Genomic DNA, 27,331 nt, shown 5'->3' on the forward strand with positions numbered 1-27,331 from the left:
TATAAAAACAGGCATGGGTTGACAAGGAGGAGAGACGCTGCGTTAAGGGGGTTTTAGTCACCAGCATGCTCACTCTCACCTTTTGAGCAGGGCAGTGCCCACTGCTGCAGGTGACATGGCTGTTCGCAAGATAAAGCACTACACAACCCAGTTGAAGACCACAGTCTAACCCACAGTAGTGGAGTTATTGTGGACAGTGATGGCTCAGCCACTAGGTACGGGAACAGGAGTCAAGAAGCCTCCGTGCCAGTCCCAGCTCTGCTACCCTGTGGGACTAGCAAGACGCCAGGAAAAACAAGTACAGGGCAAATAGAGTATAGCAGTCAGCCCCTTCCCAAAGCCCTTCCCTTTATCATAAATGCTTTATTACACATCCATATATAAAGCTGGGATAGCAGTATTGACCCATCTCCTAGAGTGTTGGTTTCAGCAAGGAAATTGGCTCCAATTCCTGATTTAAACTTGCATTTCATGTTCATCATCAACTCATGCAGAACAAAATGCCTCCCATCTCCCTTCCCTCCCCATCCCGTTAGTAAGAGGCAAAATGGCTTTTTAGGAAAGCTGTGTAATTCCTGCCTGAAATTCTTTGGAGCACTGGTTCTTTTTGGTTCCTCCAAGCTATTTTCTTACAGTTTCTTAAGCCACAGATGAGAAGAAAAAAAAAAGCACAACAAAAATCCAATTAAGAAAAAGCCTTGGGAAAGAAAAAGTGCTTGTTGTTTAAACGTGAGCTGTAAAGGGAGCCAGGAAAGGTGGGTTAAATCAGAGCCTAAATATCCAGCAGCCATAGTTGTTATCTGAGCCTCTGCGCCATTAGCGATGCAGCAATACTGGTTTGGGTTTTCCCCTCTGTTCTCCAGGTTCAGCGTGTGAGCAGGTCTCCACAAGCTCCTCACTTATTGGTTTGATATCATGAAAAGTAAAACCCTGTTAAGAAAAGAAAATGTATGAAGAGGCAAAGTAGTGATCTCAGAGCTCTGGAAAAAATCTTGGTTCCAAATTATTCTACATGGGGGCAAATTCACCAGGTGCCAAGAAAAAAAAATCCAAAACCAACCGCCTTGTTTTGATTTCCGCCCATTCCAGCTATCACTAGTCTCCAGGCTGAGCTTGTCATTTTAAGGAGACCTTCTTATTCAGTGAGCCACAAGGAGTGACTGCAGGGGGAAAGCACAGCCTCGTTTTATTTAGGATGTTTCAGCTGTCAACAAAATGATGCCTCCTTCCTTCAATGTCACAAAACCTGCACGACCAAAATATACTATGCTACATATTGCAACAGGATTTCCTTGCACTCCCTTAGACACAGACAACCTGAGACCCACTCACCTCATTTGCCCATGGAAAAGGAAATGAGGTGAGGAATTAGGAGAAGGAGCAGAGGACAAATGCAAAAGCAGAAGGCACCCGCCGTTCATTCCTCACCTGGCTTTTGTTGCAGGCTCTTTCTCAGGCTCTTTGACCTGTAAGTTTAGAACCACTCTGGAGGGCTTCAGCCTTTTTCAGTTTGCAGGCCTTGATGGAGGGAAAAATTCCGCTTTAGGAATTTAAACTAACTGGTAATAAGCTTGTTTTCTCAGATGCTTGCACAGATGCCAAAGGCCACAGATTGAGCACTGCTGACCTGCTAGGTAAAATGCAGCTGTGGTTTTATGGGAAGGAGAGGAGTTTTACACAGGTAAGTGACTGAATCTGCAACTAGAAAAGACCAGAAGAAAATACACCCATTCACTCTATGGACTAAATTCTGCCAGTGACTCCCAAGGAAAGCAGAGCTGTACTAAGGCAGTATTGGGCCCTGTGTGTATATTTGCTTAATTAGAGATTTTTCCTCCTTCCCAAGCAATCAAGATAGCTTTGTTTTATGTCTGTACCTCTCTCTGGTCTAGCCAGCACCAACATGATGGAAATACCTGTTCCCTGCTGCTCAAAGGCACAGGGCGTGCAGGGTTCCCTGTCTTTGGCAGGGAAAACAGGGAAAGTTGATGCATGTATGTGTATGTATACATGTATATCACCTCTACTGGAAGCTATGAGGCACTGGCAGCTCTTAGTTCAAACTGAAGTAGCTCAGGTATATGCAGGGATCTGCTTGTATATATTATTCAAGTAAGTATGCGTGTAGATATATACAAAACATGCACATATGGCTGTGTATTCAGGCTGATGTAGTTCCATATGAACTCATTTATCTTGAGACACAGGCAAGGAGCAGACTCTGGAGCAGCTTTCCACCAGAAAGACTCCAGCCAAGAATGATGTCCTTTTGGTCATTTAACAAGTAGTGGGGTCAGATTGAGATCTCTGAGGCTTTGAACATTTCGCCTTCTCCCTTCTCCAACCTATTTGCCTGTCTTTCTCCTATTATGAAAGACATGAGATACTCTGATAAAAGCCCTTCTTGTGAGAGAACATGACTCAGTTTTCACAGGTGGATACCCCATGAAGCACAGCCAGCATCCCCTCACAAGTCTTCTTATAACCAAAATAATATCAGAAGTGGAGGCAGGAGAGAAGCAGGGTCAAAGGGGTGAAGTGGAGGAGGAAGTCATAAACTTCCTTTTGTATTATCTGCACCCAGCTCCTACAGCCTCTGAATCACAACTGTGTGCACAAATAACTGGCAGTCATCTGCAGGAAATCACCACAATTGTAATCATCATCATTTTTACCCAAGAATTTGCAGGATTAAACTATTAGTGGCACAATATATTTGTACACATCCAAATTATACCTCTATCATGCGGGCTACAGTTCCTTTAATCCAATTTAACTGTCAGACATCTCTTGAATGTAGCTGGGGAGAAAATCTAATGCAACAAACCAGACCTTTATCCACCAAGGGAGGCGAAAACTCATCATTGCTTCAGACCCGAGACTGAATATACCTAATTCAACCACAAATTGCTGGGCTGAGCAGAGTTCACAGCACAGCCAGGAAGCCTAATTCCTTCCCTTGCAGGAATCACCATGTTAAACTCCCTGACCTGGGTTACACAGGAGGTCAGATTAGATTATCGGTGTCCCAAATTCTGGTCTTGGAAACCAGTTTTCGGTGCCCATCTGGCTGCAATCCCAGGTAAACATCAAGAAAAAAATGCAAGCACATGGTTAGGGTATCTCATTTCTGTGTGCTGCGGTGGAAGGACTTTCATTGCTGTCGGTAAGAAGGCAGCAGATCTTCCTGAAAATGGGAGAGGAGAAAAACTTCAGCGGATGTCAGGGGGTTTTTTAGGGTCAGTGTTGGTCAACTTGGGGCCCTCCTAGCATGGCCCATGTATGCATGGAGGCAGTTGCCGCTGCTGAAGCAAGGTTCCCAAATGCCCTGAACTTGGTTAAATACAGAGAAACTCCCCCATAGCACAGCAAGTTCCAGAGACGCAAACCATTTGGAAACGGCAACGCTGCCTGTTTGCTCCGTTCTCAAACTCTCCCCTGGGCTATTTGGACCCTGCTGGAGAAGGGGATGCCATCTTGCCCAGTGCGGCCATTGAGTAACCTCTTCTGCTGTGCCCAGGGGCTGGCCATACAAGCCCCAGAGAGGCTGAACAAGACCCGCTGCCTGTCTTCTCTCCCTGAAGCAGCCAGCCTTCGGCAAACAGACCAGGAATGGCATCTTCCCATGCCTTGGAGACCCACAGCCATGCCAGCCCCACACATCTGAAGGCCACAATCTGGCAAGAGGCAGCTCTCTCCGATCAACCTAAGAAGAACTTTATTTCTCAAAGAGCTGCGTGAACATCTCCCGCTCAGTAGCTCCTCACCTTCCAACACATCTAGCAGATCCTGTTTCCCTCATGTGTTAGTGCTCACTTACAACTCATGCTTATCCCTAAAGCTCCAGGATCCCTTTTTAGCACCTCCTGTGTGAAATGCTTAGGCAGATGGTATCAGCAGGGCTTGAGCTCCCTTCTGAGGTGCCATGATATGGCATGGTGATTGACTCCCCCCAGAGAAACTCACCCATCCCTGATTACCAAACACTCGCCTCCGTCCACTTGTCCTTTCTCCACCCCTGGAAGGATGGTGAATTAACAGCAGGGCTGTGACTAATGGCAGCGTGAGCAAGCAAGGAAGCCATCGGCTGTCTAAATCAGCTGAATCAGAAGGAGCAGGGGAAAGAAAAAAAAAAGCTATCTGAATGAGCACTAATCACTTACAAGCCGCAACATGAACAGCCAGGCATATTAGTGACTCACAGGTGAAATGTGTGACAGCGGGTTTGGTGAGCGGTGGGAAGGGCTTCACGCTTGGGCGGCGGGAGAGGAGGGTGTGCGGCGCAGCCAGGAGTGCAGCCAGCCGAGTGTTTCCCACGCACATTCCTCTACTCCATACACTATGAAATTTGGTCAGAAGATAAAGCATGGAAGCAGAAAGAAATTCCTAGGAGGAAAGTGAAACAGAAAAACAAAACAGCATGGTAATTTCTTGCTTGCAAAGAGCGGTATTTCCATGTGCGGGCTTGCTCCACCTGCAATTTTTCATGTGTACAGTGATTGCTGATATATGCCTCTGGTAAGAAGCTTGATCTGTCTCAGGAAAATCCCTTCCGTGTTAATTTATTATTTGATATATATGTAAAGCAGCATACAATATAGCCTCAATCCACAGAGGCTCACGCCTTCAGGGCTGTGGGTAAAGGAAAGAGTATACGAGGGATGAACTAGAGAGAGAAATAAGCTAACAGCTGAGCACCCCAGTTTCAGAGCAGTCACTGGTGTTATTTCTGCCGTGATTACCAGCACTGTGGTAGCACCCACAGGCTCAGCTGTGCATGGTGCTGTACCTACACACAGCAGGTACCTGCCGGCGGGCATCCCTCGGTGGTGCAGCCCTGTTGCTGAACAAACACACAAAACCCCAGCCTAGGGATTTTCAGAGAAGGGTAATGGGAACTAGGCCCTTCGGTGGCACTGAATTGGGTAAGTCTCTCTCTGAGTTCTTTCGTCTGGACCCTTTGCAGCAGGAAAGCATTTCTGAAGGAGCGTTGTCCAAGGGCCCGTACGCGCCAGAGCCCACCTCGATAAGGCATCTGTGCGTGATGGATAAACAGCTAAAAATAAACCGCTTTATAATAAGGAAACTATTATCTGCAAGCAGTGACCACACAGCCTGCCATAGACGCTGTGCCATTCAGTCACCGGGACGAGGGATACTCTCCCGATGGTGTTTCAGTCAGCTGCACTGACCTGCAGGTACCCGCTGGGACACCGACCCCACGTCCAGCCCCGGGGTGCTTGGTGCCCTGTAAAAATGGAGCAAAGAGCCAAACTGAGATTACAAAAGAGACGGGAGGTGCAAACAAACCCTGAAATAATACAGTAGCGTTGCAAACAGCGGCCCAGAGCTCCCCCAGCCGAGTAGCTCACTGGGTGTTGTCGTAGCCAGAGCAGCATTGGAGGTAGGAGCTTGGAAGAGATCACTCTCAAGCAGCTCCTGCAGGGGAGGCATGGCCTCTGTCCCAGCGTTTCAGAGCATGCAGCCCTTCTGCCAGCGTCGGCACACGTGATGGGCTTTACACAGGGCGAGCTGTGATTGCAACACAATGACTTGCAGTGTGTTAAAATTTAGCAAGTAGTTAAATTATTTACCGAATCAGGTCCTAACTTGAGACAAGATGCAAAGTCAGTCTAGTAGAGGAAGCGAAGGGGGCTGAGGAGAAAGGGAGCAGCACTCCGGATGTGTTGTAAAATAAACCAACAGCATGCCCGACTTGACTTGATGGTTACCGATCTGGGTTGTTTTTTCAGACATACCAGATAGAGGAGGTAAATGCCAGAAGCCCAGGGATACTGAAAGCCCACCACAGGCCCACAGGATGATGAATCTACTGTCTGGTTCTCATGCATCTGCAACCTCTTTTCCACTTCAGCGCGTGGTGTGCAGCATTGCCTCATGGCGGCAGGGCCCCGTGGGTTTTGCGTTGCGTCGACGTGACCCAACCTAGAAGCCTGCGTGTGCTGTGCTGTCCCATGTGCGGAGACTGCCAAGACAAGCACTTGGTGCCTGCAGCCCCTGCTCCCCTGCTTGCTGCCTGCCTGTGATGTTTTCCAGTGGTTCAGCACATCTCCCGTTGTTTATCCTGCTGACCTTTCTACAAAAAACAACCTCTGCCTTTTGCAGTAAAGGGAACGCTAGCACATAGTTAACGTCGTGAGCCAGGTACCTCACCAGCTCCTTTGGGTGCTAATAGAGCACTAAACAGCCTTGTGCACACCTTGTGCGTAAGTGACTGGCTGCAGAGGGACTTTTCTGTGGATGTGTGAGTTTTAGTCCACAGCATATCATGCAGATGCCCCGGAGGTGTTTTAAGGGATGTGCAACAGCCCTTCGCAGACCCTTTCATTATGTGTTAATGAGTTACTGTGACCCTGGTTTCAAGGTCTGTGCTCAATCCACACCAGTTCCTCTCAGGCAGTGTAATTTGTGCACCTCCATCATCAGTAACAGCACCTCTACCACAAATATATTCTTGTTTTTATAGCAAAGAGATCAAGCCTTCTTCCATCCTAGTATGAAGATGAAAAGTACCCACAGTCCTCCTTTTCTCAGTCTTGCCTCTGGCCTCTCCACCATCATTATATGGCAACAAGACCCTCTCTTACTGTAGGTCCAGTCCTGTGAAATGTCTTTTGCCTCCCAAGTGCGTGCTCTTCTAATTCCACGCCCCCTCCCGGAAGGATTATCTTTTTTTTTAATTGTGGGTTAGAGTGAGGCTGGCCCTGGGACAGATGGGCGGGAGCACACTGGGAAGGTGCAAGGCTCTTCCTTACCATAATTTCCATGGGGCAGATGCCAGTTACAATCCTGGCCTGGCCTCAAACTTAACTGCACAAACAAGATGGGGGAAGAGAGCCTGGCCAACACCTGCTGCCACCCTGCCGTGTCTGGCAGACGTCGGAGAGGCTTGGGAGGAGGCGAGACACCGTATCGCTCGGCACCCTCTTCACGATGAAATGGGATTGCAAGATCCTATGTCAAAAGAAGCTGTCACTAACGCAAGCTGTATCTGGGGCCACCGTAATGAAAACTGCACTGTGCGCTGAGCTTCTGGTGCCACCGAAGTGCTCTGCCTTCCCCAAACTTCCTGGGAAGTGTTTTGAACTTTATTTTTAAAAGTGCAATTAATCACGGAGCAGAGCTTGATATCAGTCCAAGTGCAATAAAAGCACCCGAGCAGAGCCTGCTCAGCCCAGCGAGCATTGTTTGCCACGGCCTGACTTCAGGCATCAGCAAACTTCCAGATGTGTTAACTTTGCAGCTCCTGGCTCCTGCAGGAATCTTAACTGCTACCATCTGTATGGGGGAAAGGCTTCGGAAAAGCAGCTCTCCCTCTCCCTTTATTTACGTTCCTCTGAGCACCGAGAGTTATTACCCCACGGCCTCTGCAATTTCTGCCGGCTTCGCCCTCATTGACTAAAGACTGCACCCTGCAAAGGTGCAGTTTCTTTCTGCTTCCATCCTTCAGCAGGGATCATCTTGGCAGAGCCCCTCGGTCGGGTGGAGGACAGACCCCCTCCATCTGCTCCTGTTCTGCATGTGGTTTACAATACGCTACAGGAAGGCATTTTCTCACGCTATTAAGTTTTCACTAGATGCGGAGGGGGATCAGGAATGCCTCGGACGGCATAAAAATTCCCTTCTTGGTTTGCTTATTAGGATCTAGCGGCGGCAGCAGGCAAAATTATAGCCTCCATGAAATCCGAGTCTGCTGCTTTGCCACAGGCAAGGGGTGCACCCCGTCCCCCTTCCAGGTACGCTTGGACATCTCCTGGGCCAGCCCCAGAGCTGCTTCAGGTACTCCTCGGGCCTCTGACCAGAGGAGCAATTTGTACCTGTGCAAGCTCCCACGTTTGCAATTTGTACCTGTGCAAGCTTCCATGTTTATGCCCAGAGCCTGTGGGTCAGGCAGCTTCAGGGCTGAAAAGCCCCCAAATGGCACTTCCAGCTTAGTTGCTACCCTGGGGCAGTTCTTCCCTCGATCTGCCTTTTTTTTTCCAAGAAAAGGTTGCTTTTTTCTGCGTGTTTGTCACCTTTTTCTCTTTCCCAAAGCCTTTCAATTAACAACCTTATGCACAAGCTCCATCGATGGTCCTAATCATCCTAATCACACTTGGCACTTACAAACCACTCCGTGCATCAAAAGCTCCTCACAAATGTAAAAGTCAAGTGGCCTTTTCAACACCCAGCGGATGGAGGTGAGCGGGAGCTACAAACTCGTTTGCAGCTGGGGAGGCTGACACACCGAGAGCTTCATTGCTTCGCCCAGAGCCACACAAGGGGTTAGTAGCGCAGCTGGGATCAGAAAGCTCTGGCTCTTAAACCGTGCTCAAACCACCAAACCTCATGGCAGAGGCAAAGTGGAAGGACTGGGTCCAAACCAAAAGCGAGCAGTGCCCAGGACTATAAATAATTTCGTCTGGCGCGGCTTTTATGAATCTTGTGCAAAATACATAAAAGGCTGGTGTCGTCCTGGGGTTGATGACTCTGTTTCCTTCAGAAACCCTGCAGGTCAGTCAGCCCTCCAGTACCCAGATAAGCCCTGGAAATGAAAAACCAGTGAAGCAGCTTGTGACAGCAAAGACCTTGTCTATGCCCAGGAGTTTGGGTGCTATCACAACAAAACCAATAACAAAGTGCAGCTGCTCAAAAGCAAACCTACACGCGAAATAGCAGAGCAGCGAGTGAAAAAGTAGTTGGAGCAGGGGAGAGAGGAAAGCAGCCCAACAAGAGGGACTTTGGTAATCCAGGCTTCTCTGGTGGAAGCTAAAAGGAGGTACTGGTTACCTGCCTGGCAGCAATATGACTGGATATGTTTGCATCCAAATACAAAGTTGAACCTATGTGTTCAAGATGTAACTTTGCCTGCCTCATGCTCCTGGCTGGGAATAAAGCAAAAGGCGTGAGGCTGTATGATTTTAAGAGATGATCACACTTTCCCATATTTTGCCTTAACACCCTCCAGCTCCAAAATGCTTCCCCTTGTGTGGGTTCAACTTCTTGCCCCGCTGCTTGGAGGAGGGGAACTGTGACTCAGACGCACTCTGCACAGAGGAGCTCCAGTTATCCCGCCAGCGTGTCAGACCTGCTGTCCTCAGGCTGTACGTGCCCCAGGGCGATGGCTTCTGAGAGGAGGGATGTTTTCATAAACACTGCGCCAAAGCAGAGGCAGGATGCAAAGACATCCGAGTTACTCATCCTGGCTTAAACCCCACAGGATGTCTCAAGTGACTGAAGTGTAGGCTGAAATACAGGCTTAAACGATAAGTTTGGGGAATTTGGCATTAGGTGACTGGCCACAGAGAGGTCCAACACGAGATGACCAAGTAGATAACCCCAAATGACAGCAGAAATACTGCCAGAGTTGTCCATTCCCAAGGGGTTTTGGCATCACTAGTGGCAGCTGATGACTAGGCTTTACTATGACAATATCAGAGCAGAGAAATTATGGTCATAGGGGGGAACAACACCTATTTTTTGCTCATCTGTGGGGTTTTTATTCAGCTGTTTATAAAATTTTGAAATCAAGAAGTTTCTGTCTTCTCCATTTTCTGCCAGTGCAGCTTCTGTTTCTGAGAACAGTCCCCAAATGGGGAACACTGGCAATGAGATGTGAAATGAGAATTCAGATTTCACATTAGAATTAGAAATTGTGGAGAGCAGTTAGCTCACCCTTTCCGCTTTCTATGGAGGAAAAATTCACTCCCTCCAATTTTCAGTGCTTTCAGTGCTATTTGCTTAATCTCATGGAACAGATATTTTACTAGGAGATTAATATGTTGTAGTATGATTTATCAGGAAGCACATAAAATATATTTAAGGAACATAAATATGTCTAAACATGTTAAATAAAGCAGGGATTTTAGAATCCAATCTATACAGAAGGTTGCAAGAGATTTGTCTGAGCATCCATTCTAATGCATGTTAATAGTGAGTGTGATAATGGAAATGAGAAGCAAACTGGAAGACAACACCTGTGACAATTGTGACATAGTGGAAATAATTCAGCATCACTCATTAAGGCTGAATAAAGGGAAAGGAAACAGAGAAGTCATGAGAAGATGATACAGCAGAAGGAGAGAAGGAGCTGTTGTTACTTCAGAATCAGACACAGTTTCTGTCGTCTTTGCCATTTCTTAGCTCATTACCCCTAAAACAGGCTCCAGCTGTACTGCACTGACTTAGCAGAGTCAGCCATCTCTATTTCACAATGATCTTCTCATCAAGTCTTTCACTAAAAATGAAATCAAGACCACTTGGTTCAACTGACTTCATGTGATAGCTCTGTAAACTGCCAGTGATCTGCTGACTGGATTTGGAAGCCATCACCCTCAAACACCTTCCCAGTTGGAAGGTTTTCCTCGCTTGTTTGCCCTTTTCCTTGCATTCTTGCTTTGTTTTCACCCATATGTCCAGCAGTATCCCAGACACCAGCTCCTCCACAGTTGCATGGACTGCTGTCCCAAGTGGTCTCATTAACATCTGTGTAGAGTAGGCAGGATTATTATGTTTTGAATGCTTTCTAGTGCTGGTTTTATTTACAATGCTCCTCATTTCAGGGATTGTTTGAGATTCCTCATGACTGATAGTGCTACAGATGTTGTACCACAGCCGTGATGGCAGCTGGAGTGTACAACGTGAGAACTGAAACTCTGTTTAACGCTTCTGCAGTAACCCAGGAAAATAATATTCATTCTTCTCCCATCGCATTCAAATACACACATGTGGACCACTATGGCCAGATGGCAGCCTTTACAACATTTATTTCTGCAGCTCTTCAATATACTTTAGAGGAGATTTTCTTTAGCATCCACAACGAATGGTGTTTGCTAGACTAAACTTGCTCAGCTGGCCTGATTCACTCTGATCAGATGGGTAAGGATATGTTTCAATCTTTTGTTCATGAGAAAAAGTAATAAAAAAGAAAAGTACATCCCAGCTTATTGCTGCATTCTGCAAAGGCCTGTGCTCTGCACTATGGTTTCTTTTGGCAGACCAGGGTGTGCAGATCTGCCGATCTGGCTGTGAGTGTCATTTCCAAACATGTTTGCTGTTAAAATGATCAGCATCTGATCCGTACCTATACAGAAGTCAGGTTCCCAGTATATTTTTAGAAGTGGGAGTGAAATAAAAATGTGACCCAAGCAAACATCACAGTGCCTTGTATAAATTTGGCCCTATGGCCAAGCTTCAGGACTTGTCTCTGCCTGCATGGGGTCAAACCAAATGGCATGCATAAAAAATCTGGACCTCATTCTTTCTAGGTACTAGGCTATATCCCCAAAACCTAGGTCCAAGCTTAGAAACACTTCAGTTATCTCTATTCCAGAGGTCAGTTCCTGTGGACTACTGAGCAATCCAGTGGCTCAGACAGCCTAACACAGTGCTAGAGCCCCACATCACCAAGGTACCTGAGCAAAGGGTCTTTCATCTGCTCAGCCACTCCCCAGTGTCAGATGACGGTCACTGTGCTATTGCCTAAGCTTATTTTCATTAAGGTCCGTCATCTGTGTGTATTTGCTTGCCCAAACCAGCAGGGTACTCAGGCTACACCTCATTCACTCAGGCTGCATCAAGGACTCCTGGCATCCTTCCCCAGTAAATGTAGGTGAGGGAATGCTGGTGGAGTCGGGAAGAGGAGGAGAAGGTGCCCCTTTGCTTAGAGATCTTGAGAGACCCAAAGGTACATAGGATGACAAGTGCTGAGGATCCAGACAGAAGTAAACAAGAGAGCTTAACTCTGTAACCTAGAACTCTACTGTGATAGCACAAAGAAATAATAACAGCAACCATAACAAAAGTTGTGAGCAGGACAAGGGTGTTGATTCATGCAAACATCCTCAGGATGCATATATATATATATATACATATACACACACACTTAAGCCTGCAGGTACCAAAGTTGCATAGATAAATATCTAGATAGTTGTCACATGCATTTTACTTACATAGTACTTTCCTTTCAAGGTTCTCAGGCATCTTTGTAGATATCAGTGAACTGCTGAAGCAAATAAATATTGAACAGGCAGCTCAGATGGGGAAATCCTGATCCTGCTCTGAGCAGGGCTGTTGGACCAGATGGTCTCCAGAGGTCCCTTCCAGCCCCAGTGATTCTGCGATTCTGTGAAACAGCCTAAAACAGCATGGGAAATCTGGGGCAGGATCAGATCCCTCGACTTCATTTAAGCTCCATGTATTTGGTCTAGCCTCTCACATCTTGCAGGGGATAGCTTTAAGGGCAGATTGGAGACCACAGAGCTCATCAGTGCATATTGCAGCTCTACAGTTAAGTCTGCATTTGCTAGCATGTCTCTTATTGCAGTGGTGGTTTGCTACCTTAGATATGGAACATCTGAACAGTCCTCCCATTACTATGCATAAAGTATTTTTCACCTTCCCATCTCACAGAAGATCAAGCCACCAATTTGCTCTTGACTGCATTTTCTGGAACAGCTGAAGCAAAGTACATGTCTGAATTGTGCTGCTCTAAATGTCAGAAATAAAATATTGCTCATATGGAAGGGTCTAAGTCCTGCATTGATTTATGGACCAGAGTTTCCCAGAAGCCAGAAATCCACGCAGCGTCCCTGAACACTGAATTCTGTATGTGATCCTCTGTCAGCTGACATACACTAATTGTAAATTCATGTATATGGCATGCAGAGAACAGCCTACTGACTTTGTGCCTCAGGGGGTTCATGTGTGGTACATACCTTGGAAAAATGAAGTATCTAATGCCCATTAGTGAGCAGAAAGAAAGGGGTGAAGTTAGAATCTGATGCATGTTAAGCCTCACCAATCCATTTGCGATGCGTAGACGAAGAGGCTAAATCTGTATTAGTAAATAAACAGTTCCAGGGAACATTTCTTTGTGAAACTGTTCAAATGGTCTCTGGTGTGGCTTTGGCCAGGCCCATAACTCAGGAGTCAGTGTGGGCCAAGGACCATTCCCAGCAGGCAGTTTGGTTGTGACACCTTGTTTTGGTGGCTACCAGAGGCTAATAATACGGATGTGGGCTATCCCATGCTGTTGGCCTTATGGCATTGAAAGGTCCTAGGTATTTACAATAGGCATTACTATAATTAAATATAAATGGTCTAATTTATTTGCATAGAAATAGAATGAGCCATGGCCCACATCAGCATATGTAGTAGATGAGTCTTCTGAGGGGTGAACCAGCAGGTCGGCTGGACAATATTTCAGGTGTTATCAAAATGTAAATCCTCTGCTGAGCTTGTGACACGGTTTTACAAAGGTAACAATCTTTGGGTTTATAAAGGCCAAAATCTAGAGCCATTGGGATGAGTCTTAACCATATTTTTGCTTTGAGTTCCTTTGCTTATGTTTAGTTCCATGCTCCCCAGGGTTACCTGAGACGATGGATGCTAGTGAACCATGAGTGAGTTGGCCCCATCTCCTCCATCTTCATCATGCACCACAGGTGATAGTATCTGTGCTGGAGGAGCCTGTGATTTTTGCACTGAGCATGCAGCATTGCACTAGAAAGCAGTACCCTGCTAAATAAATGGTGCCTGGAGCAAACACAGGAGCAGATCCTCTGATCACTGATGAGGGATAATGGCTCACTTAACGCATCAGTGCTGCTCTGGAGCCCTCCAGCTTACTTAGCTGAGGACTCTAGGACCACTAATACTTATAATGTACACACATACACCTGCAGAGCTTGTCATACATGGATCTACTCTTTATTTTTCTTTTCCTTTCTCACTTGTGCCTTTTCTTTTCCTATAAACCTCTACTGCTCCACTTGGTGTCTTCCCTTGTCTCAGTAATGGGTAAGATCTGCAATGAGAATCACACAGCCAAAACCTCCTTGGGAACAAAATAACACTGAGCATTCAACAGACCATTTCTTAGGACTTGGATGGAAGAAGAACTTCCCATTTAGGAGTGCTGACATCAAGATTTTTATGCTGGTCCCATCTACTTCCTTCTGAGGCTGCTAAAACTTCATCTTTTTTCAAAGTCAGAAAAATTATTCTCAACACGGCAAAGCTTCCTTCTTCGGTTGGGTGTTTCCAAAGATCTCAGGCCTTGATTTGCTTCTAGTTGAATCCATGGGGAAAAAATAGCACATGGATTCAATAAGAGTGGAGTTAGGCTGGTGCATGGAAAATTCCTCCATGTAGCTTTTAGTGAATAATGAATCCAGTTAATAATAATCACTTTTCTCTTTTGGTGCGATGATGTACTCAGGAGAAATAATTACTACTCATTAAGTTAACAGTTATAACAGAGGTATGTTCAGTGCTAGGTCAAGCCGCACTGGATCAGCAGCTATTTTTCCTTTATACTCCAAATTGCAGCCCACAAATCCCTTGCACACAGGGGCAGACATTCATATGCACATAGCCCAAAATTACTTGAGCCCATCAATCTCCAGGCAGCACTAGTCCATGCTGTTGCATGAGATGATTCATGTTCTCCTTTCTGTCTTCTGTGCTGTCCTTTTTCAGGGCTTCCTCACTGCAACTTATTTTCCTTTGCACACTGCATATCTTGTTCGGATAAGATTCAGATTCGGATATCTTAGTCAGCTTTTATGGCACTTAGCTCCATAGCACCTTCTGGTGAGGCAAATCAAGTTGCTTGCCTTAGTGGTTTGGTTTATCCCTGTCATAAACCTTAAGCCTAGTGTGATGGGTCCGCACGGGGTTAGTGGGACAAGCCAGTTGGGAACATGCAGAGTGGGAGAGGGATGCCACTGCTGAGAATATTTCATCCACTGTTCATGGGAGAAAAGGTCACTGAGAGTGAGCCATAAAGTGGATGAATTCCCCAGGCAAGATATACAGATGCCAAAGGTCATACATTAAGTATCTCTGGTCTGAACAGACAACACAAATCGCCCTGAAAGCTCCCCGCATATGCAGAGGCAGCTCGGAGAGATGAGGTGCAGCACTTCTTGTTTGATGGGTCTGCCCTGGCAGGCTTGGTGGGATCTGCATACTGGGTGAGATTTGCTTTCCAGGGCAAGCTGTATTTCCAGGCAGGAGAGCAACATGGAAAAAGGTTTTAGGAGGAGAGTAGCAGAAGAGTGCAACGTATGTGGGACACAGGGTTCAGTGGCAGAATAAAATGGAGGGAGGGAGTACACGGAAATGGGAACCCAGATGAGTATATAGAAGAAAATGTAGAGACCCCTGGAGGGGAGAAGGGTAAGGCTGAATTTGGCAGAGAAGGAGAGCAATGAGGTGCTCCAAAGAAAGGAGCAATAAACACTCTGTAGCAGCTAAGGAAAATATAATTCTGTCATAATTTTCAGTCTCTTCCTTCCAAACACAGATGTCTATACAACTACGTGCAAGTTTGTATACATCTATATGTCTATGTCCATACATGTATATGTGAATAAAACACTCCTTTTATGAAACTCATTTAATGGGGGGTTCTGTATATCCTAAATTTTATTCTTCTTCTGACACGGGAAAATTCCCTTAGGCTACCAACATCAGCTGCTCTCTGTTATGCTGCCATCTGTTATGTAAAATAACTAGAATTCCTTTTTTCTCTTTCCCCAGTGGCTTTCCTGTTTTTCAGCTTTGGTCAGCTCTGGTTAGTTTTGTCTTTTTAGCTTTCTTTTATGATGCAAAATAGACTTTTACTTGTTAAATAAATAAAATATTGCAATATAGGATAAAAGGATTTATCTCTGCATATAAAATGCATCAAACATATCTACGTTAGTCATTTGAGAAATACCCTTTGTTTTGCTTTCTAGCTGCTGATTTAAATCACAATATATTCCAAAGTGTATGTGGCATTTATGCTGGGAGTTGTAGCAAGTCCACTCTGGTGGTATAGTGGTATACTTCAGATCTGAATCCAGATTCAGATTTTAAAACATCTTTGAAATGCAGCTGTGATTGAATTAAGGGTTTCAATTTAGAATTTTCATTCATTTAAGATCCAATACCCAAATTATTGTGCCAGAAACTAAATATCCATAATATTTATACTGCCAGTACTTAACATGGTACACCATAGATGGCTTGGAAGTCTTTGGAGACTTGTTAGGTTGACAGGGTCTTTGAAAATATGTGAAATGCACTGTAAAACAGACTGCACAGCTGTATTGTTATCTTATTTTAATTCTTTTCTTAAAACTAGAACTTTTCTATTTTTTTGGTCACCCTCAGATAAGTTTTTAGGGTAAAGCCTCTGCACGTCGTCCTATGTAGTCTATACATCCACAGTCTCTTTAGACTGAAGAAATATTCACTATACAAGTAGAAAATTCAATTTTTATCTGACCAAAGGGGTTTTACAGAAAAATGACCTTTCTGCAGGTTTTCAGATGACTGTATTAAAACCAGGATTCAATAGTCTATATTGCCCTCAGAAGATAACAAACACCGTGACGTGATGTCTATCCCTCTAGCTCACCTTTCCCTTGGGAATCTGTGCAGCTCCCTCTGTTCTCTCAGCTGGTGGAAATGATGTTGGAGTCTACAAACTCTACATCACAAATGTCACTTTATAAATGTAAGGGGAGGGGAGACTTTGACATTTTTTAGCCTCGATTTTGAGCTAGGTTTCCAGGAGGAGGGAAAATGTGATGGCACAGGACCAGTCATAGGGGACTGCTGATCCTCTGCTGTTTTAAAAGAGGGGGCAGTGAGAAGGAAGGTGTTCCCTGCCTAGTGCAAACTGGTTATTCAGATGAGAACTTCTGGGAGGGAAGGGGCTGTGGTTGCCTTTTGGAGCTGATCAGGGAGAAGCAGAGAGGGAACAACAGGAACTGCTCTCATATGGGACTGCTGTATCTGCTGGCCTCCAGCAGATGAGCGGGTGGAAGTAGTACAACATTCATAAAGTTTATTGTTTCCTAAACCATCTGAACGTCTTTTATTTAGTCTTTCAGATGAAAAGCCACAAAACCCATGCAAAGCCTGCCTGTGTCTGTGTGTGAGTGCTAACTTGCCATGTGCTCTTGTAGATGTACACTATGGCTCCACAAACTCACCACCTTCCCTGGATAGCTCACCCTATCTAGACGATCAAGATGTCCTGCCTGGGAGCTGTGAGTGTCCTAAGGGCCAGCAGCAATGGGCTTGTGGGCCTCTGCTTCCATGAAGGACTAAGAGACAGAGATGATGGATCTCATACCACTTAAATTCAGGTATGTAAAATTCATCACCTAAGTCTCGGCTGCTTTTCTGGGCATCCTTTAAAGTCATTAGAGGTAAAATAGGAATTGGCAAGAAATTTTTCTTATCTAACTTTCCCTTTGGATGGGAAAAATAGCCCCTCAGAGTGCTCCTTCGACACCACAGATGGCACAGAGAGCCTAAAACCAACTTTTACACATTGACATTCGGATGAAGCTGACTCCACCTGGAGTCAGTGCCAGACATGTCCCAGGAGGAGTCCTAGTGAGATACAGCAAAGCTGAAAGCCGGTAAGCGGTGAGCTGAGGCTCAGCACAGCGGGCTGGGAGGTGTCCAAACGTGGGGATGTTGACCAGATCAGTGGCACCACCACAGACCCAACCAAACTTGCTTAAATTCACTGTCATATGCCAGTCACAGATCAAACCAAATGCAGCTCCACAGAGATGTTCACTGTCAATCAGTAAGGTCCCCTGGAGCGAATAAGCGGTGTGTTTTAGAGGTTCCTCTGCAAGAGTATTCAGCATGGAGGTGTGCTTGCTGTGCGGGGAATTACCCAGACTTCAGTCTTGTAGCAACATGACAGTAGACTGAAGACACTTCCCTCTCTTGTAAGAAATCATGTTTTCTTGAAACACTTGAGGAATTTGGCAATAAATAATGGCTTTGAACATTACACCATTAAGGCTACTAAATATGGGGAAAAAATTACAAATATACAGTTTTTACTCTATGCAAACCCTCTAAGAAGGGACTACATACCATGTATTTACTGAATGATTTTTCAGGAATTCTCCAGTTAGGAAAAGCTGTAACTAGAATGTTACTCAAGCCACAGAGCAGTGGATTTTGCTCCATGAGATGTGCCTTTTGGGGGGGTTAAAGGGAGTTTAGAGAGATCTGTGTATTAGGAAATTCGAGCCAGGACAGGAAGAGAAACCTTTCTGTTACATGACAGACGCACTGAGCACTACAATGAGCTGCTGAAACTCTTCAGACATGACAACATGTTCAGTATCACTAACAGAAACAAGGGATTTATCAGTGGGGAAAAAAAACCCAACCTCATCCTGTCTGTCACTTTAGAATGATATATACTTGGATTGCTTCCTCCTCCACTGACTTGCAGCCACCTTCAGGGATGGGACAAGTGCAGCTGTTCAAACAGCATGCAGCAACCCTAAACCATGCAAGGAAGTGGAGAGATATATCATGACTCTTTATCTGCAAGGAATTCTAGGAAGACAGTTGAAATTACTTTGCATCCCAAAAATACTGCGTCTCTTCTGATATAGAAATATGCCAAGGTATCTTTCTTTAGTGTCCAAGCATATTTGACTTCTTTGTTTCATGACCACTAAAGCAAGGGCCCACCATTGCAAGTCTCATGGAAGGAGCAATATTTACTTTTCAGCTCAATTTTGATAAATTGAGAACAAGCAATTGTTTTGACTGAGAAAGCATCATTTAATGGGAGTACTTAAAAAACATGGTCTGAATTTTATTTTTTTTCCTAATCTCTCTAAAAATGCAGAGAAAGTGAGAGTTTATGTAGAGATCTGGGGAAAACTCCTTTTGTTTATGGCCATTTCTGACTCTCCTGTTGACACATTACTTGATCACCTTCTCTGCAACCAATTTTTTTTTTCTCCTAAAAGAAGATGGAATAGTCATTCCCATGTGATTATTTCCAGGAAAATATTCCCAACTTGAAGATACCTTAGGAGTATTTATCTAACCATGAAAAGAAGCTGTTCTTCTAGTTGTGTTAAAGAGCCAGCACTATCTTGAGAAGTGCTCTACAAAGGAGATCTACATGATTATACAGATAACACATCTAGCATTGTACTGGAAACTTTTGCAATGAATTTAGTTGAAACTCAGGCACTGGCCTGGGCTGGCAGGGCTTCACTGATCTGTTCAGGGTGCAGGACCATCTCCAGAGCCCTCAAAGCATGCAGAAAAATCACAAGCAGTGTGGCTCTTTGCTGTTATCGGCATGACCCAGACATGCTGTACTAGTGATACCTATTGTACATGTTACACAAGTAAAGGGTATGATCCTACAACTGGGCTTTGGAACTCTCACACAGGCTGTCCAACACCACAGCAGAACAGCTGAAAGTGAAAAGCTATCTGAGGCTTCATGCATCTTTAATTTTGGACAATGAAGCCTCCCTCTCTGGTTGACAGATCCAATGTTGCTCCTGGAGTGGATTTAAACAGCTGTAATGTCAAGGATTTACAAAAATTCAAGCAGTGGAGTATAGCCCAGGGCTCAAGCAAGCACAGTTTAAATGGTATAATTAGGCATTTACTGAGATGTTTCTTTCTGCAAATTATATTACCTGTTTTTCACACATACTTACAGCCTTTGTTAGTGGAGGCATAAGGTACTATCGTAAACCCTACTGAAATATTCAATCTATGTTTTAAATGCTGGATTAGTAAAGCCAGCAATTCAAGCATTTATTAGAAATGCAATTTTCAGGCCTTTACATGCAACTGAGAGTTGTTAATTACTAGCCAGGTCCATTGGACCTCATATGTTCTTCAGGCATGGCCTAGAGAAGACCAGCCTGGAAGTGCAGAAGAGCAGGGTTGTCCTGGCTGAACGGCACATCGCTTTCCTGGTGACTTTGCTTCCTCCCTTAGCCTTCATCCCTCTTGTCTATTTGGACTGCAAAGTCTCCGGAGGAGGAACTCGCTCTCACTCACTTACACAAAGTAGTCCCAATGTAGACTGAGGTTTGTGGGCAGTACTCTAACAAACATATACATATATAACATTTTCAGAGGAATAACAAGACATTTGGAAGCGTGAATCATAGAATCATAGAATCATTTAGGTTGGAAAAGACCTTTAAGATCACCAAGTCCAACCGTCAACCGTGCCCACTAAACCATGTCCTGAATTGCCCGCTTTTCCTCTTTGAGCTCCCTGCAATGAGAGCTGCTTACCAATCTACCAGGAGCCAACAGGTCTTGCCATCCTTTTTTCCCCTCTCACCCTGACCTTGCTACAGCTCTAAAATGTCAAGATATGATATTCCTAGTAGTGTTGAACCTTAGTTTCTGAGAGACAAAAATCTGGGCACTCTCCCTCTGAAAGTATGACTTGCAGCAAGAAAAAACCTCACAGGACGTCTATACTTCCAGATTAATTCCTCTTAATTCTTCTAATTCTTGAGGTCAGGAAATTATGACAGGAAATTACACAACACAAACAAAACATCATTTAAAGGGGAAACTTAGATTGAACAAATAGCTTTCCTGTTAGGATGCTCATGATGAAAACTGCAAATGGCTGTCAAGGGCAGCCCTTCATGCAGGGCTGTGCTTTCTTTCCTGGCCTGAGTACTCTTCTCCTAAAAAATAGTTCACCTCGAGCCTTACAAAAGATACTGAATCTGAAGTAGGAAGGAAGTAGCTGCCATACAATTGTGCCGTGTGATTTTTAAAACTATTGCTGGTAGATATTTCTACAAAGAACTGCAGATACAATGGAAGTTAAGGTAAAGGAAACCACCCTGTGGATCGGAAGCATCTTCACTTCTGTCACGGGAGGTACAAGCAGTAAATGACTTCAGCTTCTAGCTACAATATTTACCAGTACCTGCCACTTGCATATATAAAAGTGGATGCTTAGGCTAGCACATTGTCTTAATTTTCTTCAGGGCTACTTTCAAGCAAACCTTTGAGAAGCACCGTAAGCACCACAAGCCCAAAGGCTGAGCAGCTGTGGCTGTGCATGGCTGGTGGGTGTCCAGGCACTGCCCCAGCCCTGGCCAGGATGCCAGCATCACCCAGTTTGGTGCCTGGCCCCTCTGGAACAGCCACAGGTTATATTTATCACATGCTACTAACCCACCCCAGTTTCCCACCTCTGTGGAATGTATGCTGCTCTCTGTATCTGCAGAATACGTAAGTCAAGAATAACTCATTCTCAATTATTGTGGCAGCTGAAAGATGCTAGAAAGGAAATCTAAGCTGTTTCAATTCTTTCTGTGCAATTTGTTCAGCTTCAGAAAGGAGAGAAACATGCAGCAGCAAGTCTAACTGTGAATGGTTTTAGGGAGGGTGAATCTGTGGGTGTAACTATGTCATCCAGTGTACCCAAGTTCACAAAGCAGGCCTTTATGAGCCTGAGAAAAAAGGGCAGAGAAACAGAGAGAAAGAGAGAGGAAAAGAGAGAGGGAGAGAGGAAAGAGAAAGAGAGAAGACGAGAAAGACAGAAGAAGAAAGAAGACAAAGATCAAAGAAAAAAAAGAAAGAAGGAAGGAAAGGAAGGAAACAGGGAAAAAAACCCAGAAAACAGAAAAAAAGAAAAAAGAAAAAAAGGAAGAACAGAGGAAGGGAGAGAAATGTATACATCTTGTTTATAAATTATGACTTTCCACATAGCCTAATTTTCATCAATGAGTCAAAATATGAAATTTAACATTAAAAATGTACTCAGGAATTGAAACACAGCAAATACTATAATGATGGAAATATAATCACAGACAGCAGTAAACTCAAATGGCTCAAGGGCAGGCAGACCAGCTCTGCACACTAGCACCAAACAACACTCCATCCCCAAATATCCAGAGACAATATGAAACCAAATGAGTATCTCTGAACAACTTTTGCTCTCAAACTGTTCAAATCTATATCTGACCTCTGCTGGCCAGGTTCTTCTAGTCTCTTTACATGATCCATTTACAGAACACCACACACTGGCTTCCCAGGCATGGCTGAGGCTGGTACCTGATGTTTTGCATATGGCTATTTTGATTCCTGTCACAGTGGGGGATTACACCAAGTTCTTAAGCAACTGAGGAATCCAACCATTGTTTCCAACTGTTTTCCAAACCCTGAGCAGACACCAGTACTTTGGAAGATGGTATTTGGCGGAGTGAGGTATATGACCGGTCTCCCAACAGATACCCAGGCAGCGTGGCCTCGTTTCGCTCACCTGCCTGGGAACTCCCCAGGTCAGGTTTCCCACGGGCTAACACACCTTATTGCCACCCAGCCACTGGGACAGCTATGACTGCGTTGACAGAAAAAAACCCACCCTTTGCTTATAGAATACTTCCTGACCAGACTATTATTAACACAGATTTTCATGTTCATGTTCTTGCTATGTTTATATAAAACAGAATTGATTTTTACTTGCTTGTTTTAAACTTTTAGGAAGTGCAGAGAGAATGTGCCTGCATAGAAACATGATGGACTGGCCATCAAAGAGGGATGACTTCTCCTCTTCGACTGCAAAACTGCATCTGAAATGTATGTGACAGGTAATTGATTAGTTGAACACATCACTGAGAGGCATTCACATACTGGGTATGCTACAGGGACCTGGGACAGCACAAATAAACCATGGTGAGATGCATATTGCAGACGTACAAGTCTCCACAAACATCCTAACCCTGTGCTCAGCCCTCACGGAGAGCCATCACCTCACGGGGCTTGGGGATGCGTCCCTCCTCCCAAGTGCTGCGGGGCACATCCTGGCTCTTCGGAAATAATAACCATGTAATTTCATGTGAACATCGGACAATGACAGCTACATGAACACTAATCACACGAAGTCTCTAAAAGTAGTTTCAGACACAAATTGTAGCATTCCTCAGAATTACCAAGTCCTGTTTTAATGGCAGAGTTTGTGAGCTCTTGCACTATAATATATTGTGCACAAGAGTCAACAGCTTCACATGTGCTTTCTTCTTTCAAGCATCAATTTGTATTACAGTTGAGTTTACACTGTAATCCTTGGCTAGCCACAAAAACCTGTAGACTTTTAGATGCTTGTCCCCTGTTAATGAGACCACAAGACTGATTTCTTGGTGTTATGACATCAATGCGACCTCATATTTACATGGAAAAAATTACTGGCAGAAAATATCAGCACAAGTCAAACCCTGAAATCCTTTCCTGAGCAGAAACTCTCATCAAAATCAGTAGGCCCAAAGATGTAAGGATCACTCACGTTAAAGTTTCAGGGCTGTTCTTTCAATCTGCATATCTAAAACATACCTGTTAAAATGTGTCAGATCAGTTTGCTTTGTGTCTTTTCTTGCCAGCATGAAAAATGCCTTGATGATTGCACAATCAGAGTCCTTCAAAGAATAGCTCTGATTTGATTTAAAACACTTCATAATGCTGGCTTTGCCACATAGACTACACTTGCCTTTGGGACAAATGAGATACTTTCTGCCTATCAAGCTGAAATCCATGCAGCAGTTCTCAGATTTTAATGAGCAGAAAATCTTTGTTGGAAAGACAGGTTAGACCTGATTTATTTTTTTTTAAGATGAGAAAATACTGTCAATAGCAGCGTGAAGGAGCCAATGTGTGTTCACTGGTTACAGTAATTACAAGATGTTGTACATGAAAAAAGGATTAGGGCAGCATGGATTTCACATTTTGTAGATGTGGAAAATTTAGTTACAGGTTCATATTGGTGAACAAATGCCATGAGCTGATCCCACTCCTATTGACATTAAAGGGAATTTCATCATTCATTTTCTAAGGAACAATTCTTATTTATTTTCTTTATTCCATACCCAAGAATCTTACCTGAGCATCTCAGGGTTTTAACTTTGCAGCACACTCCCAGGACATTATAACACAGACAGTGCAGAAGACCTGATTTTGAAGATGTGTCTTAGTATAGGCACTCCTATGGGAACAGGGAAGGGAGCCTATTGTGTAGATAGCAGGCAGCCATGGAAATCAAGGACCGCAGACTGAATTTAAGGGCGGCAACATGAGCTCCTAGTGTAAAGCAAAAGGGAATAATGTGATTCATGGATGTATGAACAAGGAAGTAGTGAGTAGGAGTGGGGAGCTGATCTTATCTCTCCCCACTGCTCTGGTAAGACTAATATTGGCATAGTGCAAAAAGTTCTGGTGCCCATATTTTAAATGGGAAAAGTTGGACACAGGTCAGAGGGAGGATGAGAGAAAATGTCTCTCTCTAGTGAAAGCCTGGAAGGGATCGCTCTGCTTACCTTATCAAAAAGATGGAGCCATGACTTGGCTAAAGTGTACAAGTACCACCACAACAAGATAATACCATATGCAAAAGATCTCCTTCATCTAGTGGAGAAAGCATAGCAGGAATCAACGGCTAGAAGACGAAGCCAAACAAATTCATACAAAGAAACCCAGGCATGCATTATTAATAGTAAGAGCAATTAATCCTGGGAACTACTTACCAAAAGTAGGGTTGGATTCTCTGTCTCTTGATGTTTTCAGATCAAGATTGGATGTCTTCCTAGTAGAGATGCCCTAGGCAAACCCCTATGAAAGGGAAGCAAGGTGAGACATAATAGTCCACGATATACCATCAGACTAGTTGACTGGATGATCCTGTTATTACTACTCACTGGCTCTATCTCTGCTAGTAAATTAAAGTGTCAGGACCTAGGCCCAGACTCCAGAACGTGATCACCCATGCTATTAAACTGATAGGATAGTCCCTCATGTGCTGTTGGCCTGGGTCAACTAGCCCTCTCTCAGACACACTAAGCACGGTTTGGGAATGAGCGTAGTCCAGGGCTACAGGAAATTTGGACATGGGCACCCTATTTTGGAAAGGAAAGGAATGTAATGGTGGTACTTGCTGACCAGACCACCCTTTGGTTGGCAAAATCCATTTTTGCCTGTATTACTTGCAAAGGCTTGAGTTGGCTATGGCTGCACAAGATTCAATGCTGAGCAAGAGAAACGCCTGTGAATCAGATATTCCAGAGCCACCTCCGAGTAGGTGGAATGATGTTGACACACTCACAGCTTTGATGAGCCCTAAAAGGGAAAAAGGAAGAATGTTTTGACATATTTTGAATATTCAGAAAGGATAATTGTTTCCTGCAGTAACTGACATTCCATAGGAGTAGTGTATTGCTGCCGGTCATGTCCATACTAGATAGAGATGTTGAAGCAGTGCTTCCCACACAACCCTCACAATTAGGCAACATGGAGCCTGATAACCGGGATCTTTTAAATGTCAACACAGCTTCCTATTCCAGTGCTCACTTGGTGCTCATTAGCAGCATTGAGTAAATGTGTTTTGCTGCTGATGGTGATGATGTACAGGGACCCAACTGCTACCCCTCAATGACTGCTGTAATAGGAAAACAAGGAGTGCAAGTTCATTACAAGATTTAGTATCTCATCTCAGGGATCCCAGAAGGATGCTCTTCACTGTTTCCAAGTGCTGGAAGCATTTCTTGTCTCCTGAATGTTAAACAGATACTAACCCTCAGGCTTTGTAGAGAAGAAAAAATCCCATATATTCTGACTAAAGCTTTAGCTCTAAACAATTTCTACAGTTAAATTGCATCTACAATGCATGTTTTCCAGCACTGTTGAACCTGGCAGCACAGTAAATATTGTATGGGCCATAAAGACAGTTGGGCAGTAGTTGCTGGGCTTCCACTGTGCACATCAGATGTCCCTAATGCATAGTTTGGTCTGTTGGGAGACATGGTACAAAAGACTGGCATTATAGCGAGCCTCTGCATAAAGACTTCCAGACTTCATCTCTGTTCATAAATCAACCAACACAGATCCCCCAAGAGAAAACAAAATAGTGTTATCCTTTCTTCTAGTTGAAGAAATCAAGACTGAAAGGCTAGGTGCTTTTGATTCACAAGACATCCAAAGAGAACTGAAGGGCGGGTCTCCATTGCAGGTCACTGTGTGGAGACACAACGTAGCTTTATAAGCGCTGCATACCTCCAAAACAGATGTTTTCCTCCACGTTGAGTACCACAGTGCCAGGACTAACCTAACAGACAGTATCTGAATGAGGGAGTCAAGCATTAGTTCACATATCTCCACAAAAAATTCTTGTGCTCTGGGTGTATCGCAAGACTCTCTTGCTGAAGAAAAATGAGCAATTCTGAGTCTCACTGAAAGAGTGCCACAGCTGCAGCAAGGGAATGCAAAAAGCCTGTAAAGTTCTCTTCTCCAAGCCTAAAGATCCTTTGCTGACAACAAGGTCATCTATCTCAGATCAAGGTTTATTATTTTTGTGAAACTCAGATCACTCAGCAGCTGGAGGCAATTTCCTAAGCATCTGCATTTTTACAATGTGAAGCCAAGGTGGGATGAAAGGGCAAAACCCAGTTAGCTCTCAGAAAACCTGGCACTCCTGGGCTTTGCAAGTTTTCCTTAGCTGAATAAAGTTGTCATTTGCAAGGTATCCGTGAAAAGCATCTGGTTTAAGTGAAGCAGCACTGTGGTTGTGATTTTCCCTTCATTATACAGAAAAAACGTATTTTAGAAAATTTCAGTCACATTTCATCCTGGCCTTAAAAAATCATGTTGTCATAAAAAGTGGATATAACACTGAAAAGCAGCTCTCTGAACAGAGGATACAAATATACTAGCAAAGTGTAGAGACGCCCAAAGTCTGGCCATCGCTCACCCCCAATCCAGGCCAGCTTGCACTCTCGCAGTCACAGCTCAGGCACGGTTCAGGAGCTGGACTGTGGCCGATAGGCATTTTGGATGTGGCCACTCAGTTTGGGGGGGAAGGTTGCTTACCTGTGTGGCCATGAGGCATGCCACAACTCTAGACCATGGGGCAGAAAGCAGTCCTTGAACTTTTTTTTATTCACAGTGGTGCCATCTTAGGATTTATCTTGCCAGGACATGAAAGAACAAGAGCAAATGAGGCTCTCAGCAGCACAGACAGACTAATAACATCATATATTGGTCTTATTTAAGATTATAAAGAAAAAATCAGATAGTACTCTTATTTGTTCTATTCAAAGCATAGAGAGGTACAGATACCAAGGGCTACCAGTGTTGATTTCCATACTTTTTATTACTCTTCATTCTGCCATTCTAGGTACTGAAACTGTCTTTGTGACATGGTATTGCATTTTTAGAGAAGGTCATGGGTGGATCATGTCTGTGGATGCAGCACTGGTCTCTAACATTTTTTAATATTTTTATAGAGCACAGAAAGCAAAGGCGGTAATAAGTTCCCAGGTCATATCTACACTGCTACCACCCCTCTACAACAGTGACAGTGAGTCTTCTCAGATGGAGGCCCTGCAGTGTGAGAACTTCCAACAGAAGAAACGAAGGTGCAATAGCAAGAAGAGAGAGGCTTGGCAAATAGCTGAGCAAGAGACGTTACTGGGCTTATTCAGACTTGTCAAACTGAACCCAAACACATGACCCTGCATCT

General features: G+C 44.3%; 1 long non-coding RNA gene across 1 annotated transcript in view; it reads right to left on the reverse strand.

Annotated features, from left to right (window-relative positions):
• Nucleotides 1-548: 548 nt before the first annotated feature.
• Nucleotides 549-27,331, reverse strand: part of LOC128152080 (uncharacterized) — a 39,397-nt gene continuing 12,614 nt past the window's right edge. The window contains exons 2-5 of the long non-coding RNA XR_008238538.1: nt 24,345-24,429; nt 4,203-4,386; nt 1,429-1,518; nt 549-930 (exon numbers count right to left, since the gene is read on the reverse strand). This is a non-coding gene — a long non-coding RNA (uncharacterized LOC128152080). The remainder of the gene's footprint in view (nt 931-1,428; nt 1,519-4,202; nt 4,387-24,344; nt 24,430-27,331) is intronic.

Source organism: Harpia harpyja, chromosome 15 (assembly GCF_026419915.1).
Source record: "Harpia harpyja isolate bHarHar1 chromosome 15, bHarHar1 primary haplotype, whole genome shotgun sequence".
Classification (NCBI taxonomy): Eukaryota; Metazoa; Chordata; class Aves; order Accipitriformes; family Accipitridae; genus Harpia; species Harpia harpyja.